This window comes from Gavialis gangeticus, unplaced genomic scaffold, assembly GCF_001723915.1.
Source record: "Gavialis gangeticus isolate Ggan-Ray unplaced genomic scaffold, GavGan_comp1, whole genome shotgun sequence".
In the NCBI taxonomy this organism is placed as follows: domain Eukaryota; kingdom Metazoa; phylum Chordata; order Crocodylia; family Gavialidae; genus Gavialis; species Gavialis gangeticus.
The window spans coordinates 140,489,468-140,497,291 of record NW_017729025.1 but is presented as its reverse complement, the minus strand read 5'-3'; the positions used below and the strand labels follow the sequence as shown (position 1 = coordinate 140,497,291).

General features: G+C 40.2%; 1 protein-coding gene across 2 annotated transcripts in view; it reads left to right on the top strand.

Annotated features, from left to right (window-relative positions):
• SOX6 (SRY-box 6) overlaps positions 1–7,824 on the top strand; it is a 489,331-nt gene that overhangs the window by 31,092 nt on the left and 450,415 nt on the right. The window contains exon 1 of one of the 2 annotated variants that reach the window (XM_019519646.1): positions 3,185–3,678. The exons of the other annotated variant lie outside the window; for it this stretch is intronic. The gene's annotated coding sequence lies outside the window, so the exon portion shown is untranslated. Of the gene's footprint in view, positions 1–3,184; positions 3,679–7,824 lie in introns of those variants that run through there. 2 annotated transcript variants of the gene reach the window in all.

The window sequence follows — 7,824 nt, the reverse complement described above, 5'->3', positions numbered from 1 at the left end:
AAAAATAGCTAGAAGGGCTCTATTTAAGCAAGCTACAAAAAACCCCCAAAAAACAAAAAAAAAAGAAAAACATTTGCTACAACGTTTAATTGAACTCATCAGCTTGCTCCCCTTGAACTCAATGGCAAAGTATCCATCACAACTATTTTAGAACTAATTTCATATTAATCTTTCCTAGAGTGTTATCTTATTTCTGCACAATGTAAATGGATAGGTCTGTTTAAATGGATGGAAACACGAAAAATGGAGTGAGACAAACTTGTAATTTCAATTCCATGATGGCATATCTGGAATTGCCAATGTGTTACTTCCATTTCATGCTGAGATCAGAATCTGGCACTTCGTATTTGACAAATGTTTTGGTGTATGAGGGGAAGGGGGTTTGGTTTTAGAATGTGTTCTTGTGAAAATCAGTGTTCCTTTTTAGCAAACTGTGAGTTTTTCATGTTGTATATAATACTTTTTTTAGTTCAAAATAAGATTTAAACAGGAGTTATTCTAAAGATTTAATCAAGTGTTCCTCCCAGTTGCAATGTTCAGTTCTTTAAACAGAAGAAATACTTAGAAGGTGCAAATTTCATCACTTAGAACAGTACACTTCTAGGTGTATTGTTTAACTTCCTATCTACAGTCTGGGTTATAACATGACAAAAAAGGTGAAAAAAAGAAATCTAAGTAGCTGAAACTCTCTATTTAAAACAAAACAAAGCAACCCTGAGCTGTGACTAATTACTTCTGTGTAGCTTTATTGACCTGAGCCTAAAACCAGAAACTCTAACTATGAATTAATAATATTATTACATTGATGTTTTCTTTAATGCAATATTTTATCATTTACAGAGCAGCTGAAACTGTCCAGTATTTGACCTTTTGTCATTCTTATTGCCTGCTAAGGAAATGCCTGCCTTCCTCTTACAGTAGCTAGACAGGACATTGTTATCTAGTGAAGCTGTAGGCAATGGTAACAGGCCTCTACAAATAGTATTATTATGGTCCCTATGTTTTTATCTCGGGGGTCATGAACAAATCCATGCAACTGCTTCTAAAGATTTCAATAAATAGGACTTTTTATCCAGACAATTGCCTTTTATATTACTTTTAAACAAAACTACTAGTCCATCAAGAGTTTCAAAAGGAAAACAATTCTACAGAGTGCTGGTATGGCAGCACAGACCAATCATTATGGCACCCATTCTCCAGTCCTTTATTTTTCAAGTCCACAACAATAGGTTGTTGATTCAATGGACAAGACCAGAACAATTAAGTTCTCTGTTTAGCAGCAGTGCAGCATTTTAATGCCCTCCTCTAATAATGGTCTCATTATTGTTATTCTAAGACTGGGCCTCAGGAGGAGGAATATTTGCTGGAGGTACGTCATTATTTTGCAAATTTCGATTAGCTCATCATGTTGTCTGTACTGTGAAAATCGTAGCTAATTAGGGCAGCCAGTTATACTACCAGCTTTTGAGCTTATGAGTTAAAAGGTAGCACACTTGATAGGCCAATGATGTGAAAAAGGTGGTAAAAAGGAGGATTAGAGCTGTTGCCTTAGTAACTCTAACTTCCATCTGTGCAGGAACAATGGACTTGTGTTTCTCCCCCACCTTGGTGTAAAAATTGGTTTTGTTTTGAAAGGACAGGGCTCTTTTTATGACAATCTGGAATTTAGCCTAACTGAGTGTAGTTTTAGTTGTTAGGAGAGACCATTGGGGGATAGGAAAGATGAAAGGTCATGGTGAGCTTCAAGGACATGAAAGGTCGTTGTCTCATGTAACAATAGTAGATTGTTTTGTCCTATTATTTCTAGCCAACCACTAAGTCATGTGATGGAACAAATACCTCCAGTGTAGTCAGGTGAAACAGAAGAGAGAGATAATGTACCTTGTACAGAACAAAAGATAACTATAGTTTGCCTTATTTGTATATTTATTTGTGTCCATCCTCTGAAGAAAGCTTGTTTACTGACCTACCATTCCAGTGTGCTTTGTACAGCATTGCCTCTGTAGGCCATCACATCTCTGGGAAGCACTCCAATGTGTTAGAAAATGTTGTTTAAGCTTTCTTCCCATGAAGAGGAACCCCCAGGAGTAACAGTGATGTGATACTTAACAATAAATTTGGTTGTTGTAGCTTTCTCACATTATTGGTGTTCTTAAAAGGTTTTTCTTCAAACACGCGCTGAATAAAGTTAAATATAAATATGAAATAAATATGCTTCAACACTTTACAGAATTTTATCATAAATTCTACAGCACATATCATAGAAAGTTTACAGCAAACAGTCTTAGTGCCACTGTGGAGAGACCTACAATCATGTGAAAAATAAATTTGCTATGGGGATCCTTATAAAGAACTGTTTTTGTGCAGCAGGAGATAGATAAAGTCGCTTTTGTGCTATGCCATAACTTCAGGAGGTTCTGCCCCTTTGTCTGTGGAGAAAACAAAAGTTCTTCAAGTGCTATTTAATAAAGCAGCTACAGCACGCTTTTACAGGGAAAGCATTTCTTTTAGTGAAAGGGGCTATAATCTCTTGGATTTTGCCCAGAGTGTCCCAAAATCAAAGTCAGTTGCTTTTTAGAAAGAAAAGGGAATGTAGGAACATTCCTTTTCTTGTTTTCCTTTCAGTTTTTGCAACATGATGCCTTAGCCATTCAAGCAACTAGTTTATTCCTCCACCTCAACCCTCTCAACCCCTGCCCCCCCCCCGATTCTGCTGCCTCCCTCCTGCCCACTCTTCAAACCAAAGCATATGACAAAAGCTTGCTCACCTCCCTGAAACAAAAGTTAGTGATTCTGGATTGGGATTTTATGGATTTCTTATAAAACTCCTTAGTCCCTTTAGCTCCCTAGACCCAAAAGCAGTTATGTACATTTTGCTTGCTTTATAATGCAGTTGCAAAGGTACATCAGACTATTATATGATATTAGATACCATGTATGTATTTAGCTAATTGTTACCGTTGAAAAATAAAATTCTCTTAATTATTAGGTTTCCTTTCTCAAACTGTTCTGACCTTATTTGAACTCCCTTTTTTAGCTATTCTGGGCCTCTCTTATCTCCTTTCAGCTCCCAGCCACTCTTGCTCTTGCTTTCTGACAACACAGATGGACGGCCTTGCACAAACTGATAACCGTGATCATTTCTCAGCTAACTATTCAATAATAAAAAAATATTATTTTCCAAGCTTTGGGAGCATGTGTCACCCTCACATGTACGCTGAAGCTGAAAGGCCAAGTGGTAGTTTTATAGAAGCATGTTATGGTATGAGCTATTGGGCTTACCAGCTTTCAGCTGATGTGGCTTGTCAGGCTACTAGGTTTAAAAGATTGGGCTCCTTAAAACCTGATTAAAAGCATTTTAACTGTTGTTTAGGTTTTTGTTTAGTTTTGTTTTAAATACCTGTTCTTAAACTTCCTAGTCAGCTTCTCATTTTTATTATCAATTTATCTCATATATGCCATGATTTCTTTTGTTACTTTAAAAAAAACAGACTGGACAATAATGTCTGTTTAGTGTAAAATGTAAGTAATACAAAGAGTTAACTACCAGGGAATGAACTATCTGGAAAGTTGATTATTAATCCAGCAAGAGAGAAAATATCTTTCCAGTTAGCAAGAATTAGTACCTGAAGAGCTGATAATATTGTTCAGCCTGTCGGTGTGGAATGGCAGAGTCAGGTAAGCAAGACATCTTCTTAGAAGATTTAAGTTTTTTCTTTCCTGATTTTCTTCATAAGAGTAATTAATTTTAAAGGCAATTGTGTTGAATCAGTTGTACTATCATTGGATGTAGCTGCATTGACTGACCTTCTACATTCCAAACTGAATTAAATAAATACAGTACTTTAACATTAGTAGGAAGAGCAGTTTGTTAGCTGATCCTATATATTTAATTGTGAACTCTCTTAGAAATCCATGATTGAAAACTGGTTAAGAAGCAGCAGCAATTACAAAACAAGGTATACTGTGATATATAGTAAGAAACCCTGAACAATTGCCAACAGCAAAATTCTATCGTTTTTCTTTATATGAGACAGTTCAGTGTTGTTATATTTAGAGTAATTTGGGGCTTCTAATGTTTCTGTTTACAGATATAGAAGGGACTTATGCAAATGTTTATGTTGCAGAGAACACATTCCCAGTCTCACAGTTTTCTAGGTTCCAGTGTTCTATGTTACTGATGAGCTATTTAGGTTTGTTTAAAATATTCTGAACACATTGCTTTTTCTCTTAAAAACAGTTGTGGGGGTTCAAAGTGTGGGGAGAGAAGGAGACAACATTGGGAAAATATGCCATAATGTATATACAAAATAGCTCATTTGGAAATAATATTCATGTAATTTTACCTAAGACATTGCTGTGTCTTGTTGAGGAAATTTACAGTTTCCTATGTTCCTGTTACCTGGACTGTGTGGTGTTGAAATTACTCACTAGAATTATCTGAATGGACTTACCTCTTTCAACTAGCTTTACTATTTATAGTTTATTGTCCTAAAGATATATATAAGATTTAAAACAAGAACAGAAGTGCTGAAATTAGAGGAAAGTCTGTATATTGTTTCAAATTGTTAACCTGTATATAGGTATAACTAGTTAAAATCTTATTTTGATAATGTAACTGTATTAAACAAGCATATTTTGTTACTTCAGTTTCTGTGTTTCTAAAAGAGAATTTGCCACCTCTAATATTTCATAAAATAGACTGAAGAGCATAACAAAAGGAGTGTGGGGATAAGTGAATCAAGATAATAAAGATATAGTCTAACCCAAATCTAAAACAGATCTCAGGTATAATGACTTAGTCATCATGTATGCTAATATTTCACAAGCCATATTGAGAAGAAAAGGAAGAAAAATTTGTCAGTGGAACCATGTAGCAAATTTCTTGCAGCAGTTTCCATTTTAATTTTGAGCATTGTGTTAAGATAAAGTTCAGGGCAGAGGAGAGGAGAGGAGGTATTTGGGAAAAGGAGAGAGTGAAATTTTCTAGCAAGGCACATTGCTTATGGCTTTGTGACTTTGGCCTGCCTAAGCAAAGAGACAGTTAACAGGTGCTGGTTATATTTTTTTAAGGGGATCCCTCATGTTAAAGTAAACTGAGTTTCCCAGCAGTTGCAAATGACCATAATGACCAGGCTCACAAAGCTATCAGTATAACAAATGGCTTCTGTCAAAAAGGTACACTGAACAATCAGACTTAGTAAAAGAGGTAAGACTAGTCATAGGGGTGTACTTGGTAATAGTGTTGGTTTGAGGCAAAAAGACACAAAAATATAGAACTCTTGGTTTCAAAATAATACCTTTTATTAGACCAACTGGAAAATGACAAGAAAATTGTCCTTTTTGGCAAGCTTTTGGGATCAAAGTCCGTTCGTCAGGCTCGGGAAAAAGAGTAAATGGTACAAGATGGTAAAAAGTCCCCATAGGTAGGAAATAAACTTCATTTTTGCACAGAGGGAGCTGAAGATGGAAGGTTGTCCCTCTGGGTCCCTTTTCAGGTCTCTGCAGGTTAGTTTAACCTGCCTAGACTGAACCGATTTGCAAGTGAACAGACATCCACTTTTGATTCTGGAAATGCAGGCACATGCCTGCAGTGGTTCAGGCTAGAAGCCGGGGGGGGGGCCTATTGTGAGCCCTCGGCTGCAGGGAAGCAGTACTGAGGGCGGGGGAGAGGGGCACGGCCAAGCCCCAGCAGGATGAATATGACTGGGGAGGGGTTTAAACTCCTATCCTGGCCTGCACGGACCCCAGCCAGGGTGTGCCTAGATGGGGAAGGGGGCAGCAGTCCTTGCCAGGCATTTCCCACCCTTGCAGCTTGACTGTGGGGGGCGTGGTCAGCCCCAGCAGCAGCATGAAGTGAATGGAGACTGAGGGGATTTAATTCCCCTCTCCATCTCTTGTCCCACTGGCTTGGACCCAAGCCAGGGTCTGCCTGGTCAGGGCAGATCAGCCCGTGTCAGGGTCCCCTACCCCTTGCTGCTGCAGCAGCATGGGTAGAGGCATGGCCAGGCGCTGGCCTGGCATAGCCCCCTAAGGAGAAGGGAGCAGGGATGGGGTTTATTTCCCCACTCTCTCCCTTCTCCCCCCCTGGGACCCCTGCTGTGGTCTGCCTGCCTGGGGCAGAGCAGCTGGAGTGGCCAGACCTGGCAGTAGCCTGAAGTGAATGGGGGAGGGAGGGTGTTTTAATCCCCCCCGCCCTGTCCCACCAGCATGGACCTGAGCCAGGGTCTGCTTGGCTGGGGTGCAGCAGCCCAGCTCAGTATTACTCTCCCCTTGCTGCTACAGTGGCAGGGGTGGGGTGTGGCCCCCTGAGGTGAAGGGGGCAGGGAAGGGGTTTATTCCCCCCCATCCTCTTTCATCCTGTGGGACTACAGCTAGGATCTACCAGCCCTGGCCACCACCACCACTCATACCTGGCTAGGCAGACCCTAGCTGGGGTTCCCTGAAGGGAGAGAGGATGCAGGAGGGAATAAACCTTTTCCCTGCCTCCTTCACCTCAGGGGCCCATGCCGGACAGGGTGTGCTGGTGGGACAGGGGAAGGAAGGGGGAATAAACCTTTTCCTTGCCCTCTTTCCCTTAGGGGGTCTGGGGTCTGGCCATGCCCCGCCTGCTCTGTCTAGAGAGCATGGGGGTGGGGCCAGCCCTGCTCTGCTGAAGCAGACAGCACAGCCTAGCCCAGGGCTGCAAAGTGTGCTTGGATGCTGTGGGGCTCTGGTTTAACTTAAACCAGGAAGGGGCCTGGGACAGAATTTCCATAAACTGATTTGACCTCAGTCAGTTTAGTCTGATACTACACTCAACCAGGTGTATCTCAAACTGGTTTTGGCCATTTTGAAACTGGTTTATGTGCACTGAACTTCTGTTGTTACAGGGTTAAACCAGTTTCTGTTCTCTTAAACTGGTTTATGTGTAACTTCTGCCCATGGTCTAGGTGAGTTATGACCACAAAGAAGTTACTGCACCTAAGTTTGTGCACCATGATCTATATCTGGTTTCACTTTTGTGTCAACAAGCGTCGACTGGCATGCTGGTTAATAGAGCATGCCGGTTAATGAAGTGCCAGCTAATGCGACTTGTGTGTGTGTCTGTGTGTCTGTGTGTCTGTGTCTGTGTGTCTGTTTGTATGTAGGTATAGGACAGAAAATAACTGAGCTAGAGCTGAAGTTTTCTAGAAGTGGATGGGAATTGTAAGGATCAAGGTGGATAAGCAATTTCAACTATTCCTCTGGAGGAGGGGCTCTTCAGGACCAGCAGAGCTAGATTTAAAGATGAGGAAGTTGCTGGTAAAAGAAGAATTTAGCCGAAATGTTTTCCTGCACAATTGTGCAATGCCGTATTCAAAGTGTCGGTAGAAGCAACTAGCAAAGCTCTGTTTTGTTTTCTGACAATAAATATGCTAGACACTTACTTGGAAGGAATAAAGGGATTTATGGAATTTTACAGTGTATGAAATTATGAATTAGACAAGTGGATTGGATTCCAGAGCTTTATTTCAGGATCTACAATCCTTATTTTCACATAGATACATGTTACTAAAGTTTAAGGCATGCTACTGTAGTGCTTAAACTGGCAGGCGTGAACCAATAGTCTATTTAACACCTTTGATAAATTTTAGCTTATTGGCTGAAACTTAATGAGCCAAACCCACACTGCATCGCTTAAGAGACCAGAACTAAAAAGAAACAGGTGTGAACTACCCCCCCAACCATAAAACAGTGCAAATTAACTGAAATTCAAATAAAAACAGTGAACTTAAATAAAAGGCACAAGATGGAAAACAGAACTATCAAGCAGAGAATCCCTTTAAAGGCCCATTTAAAAGA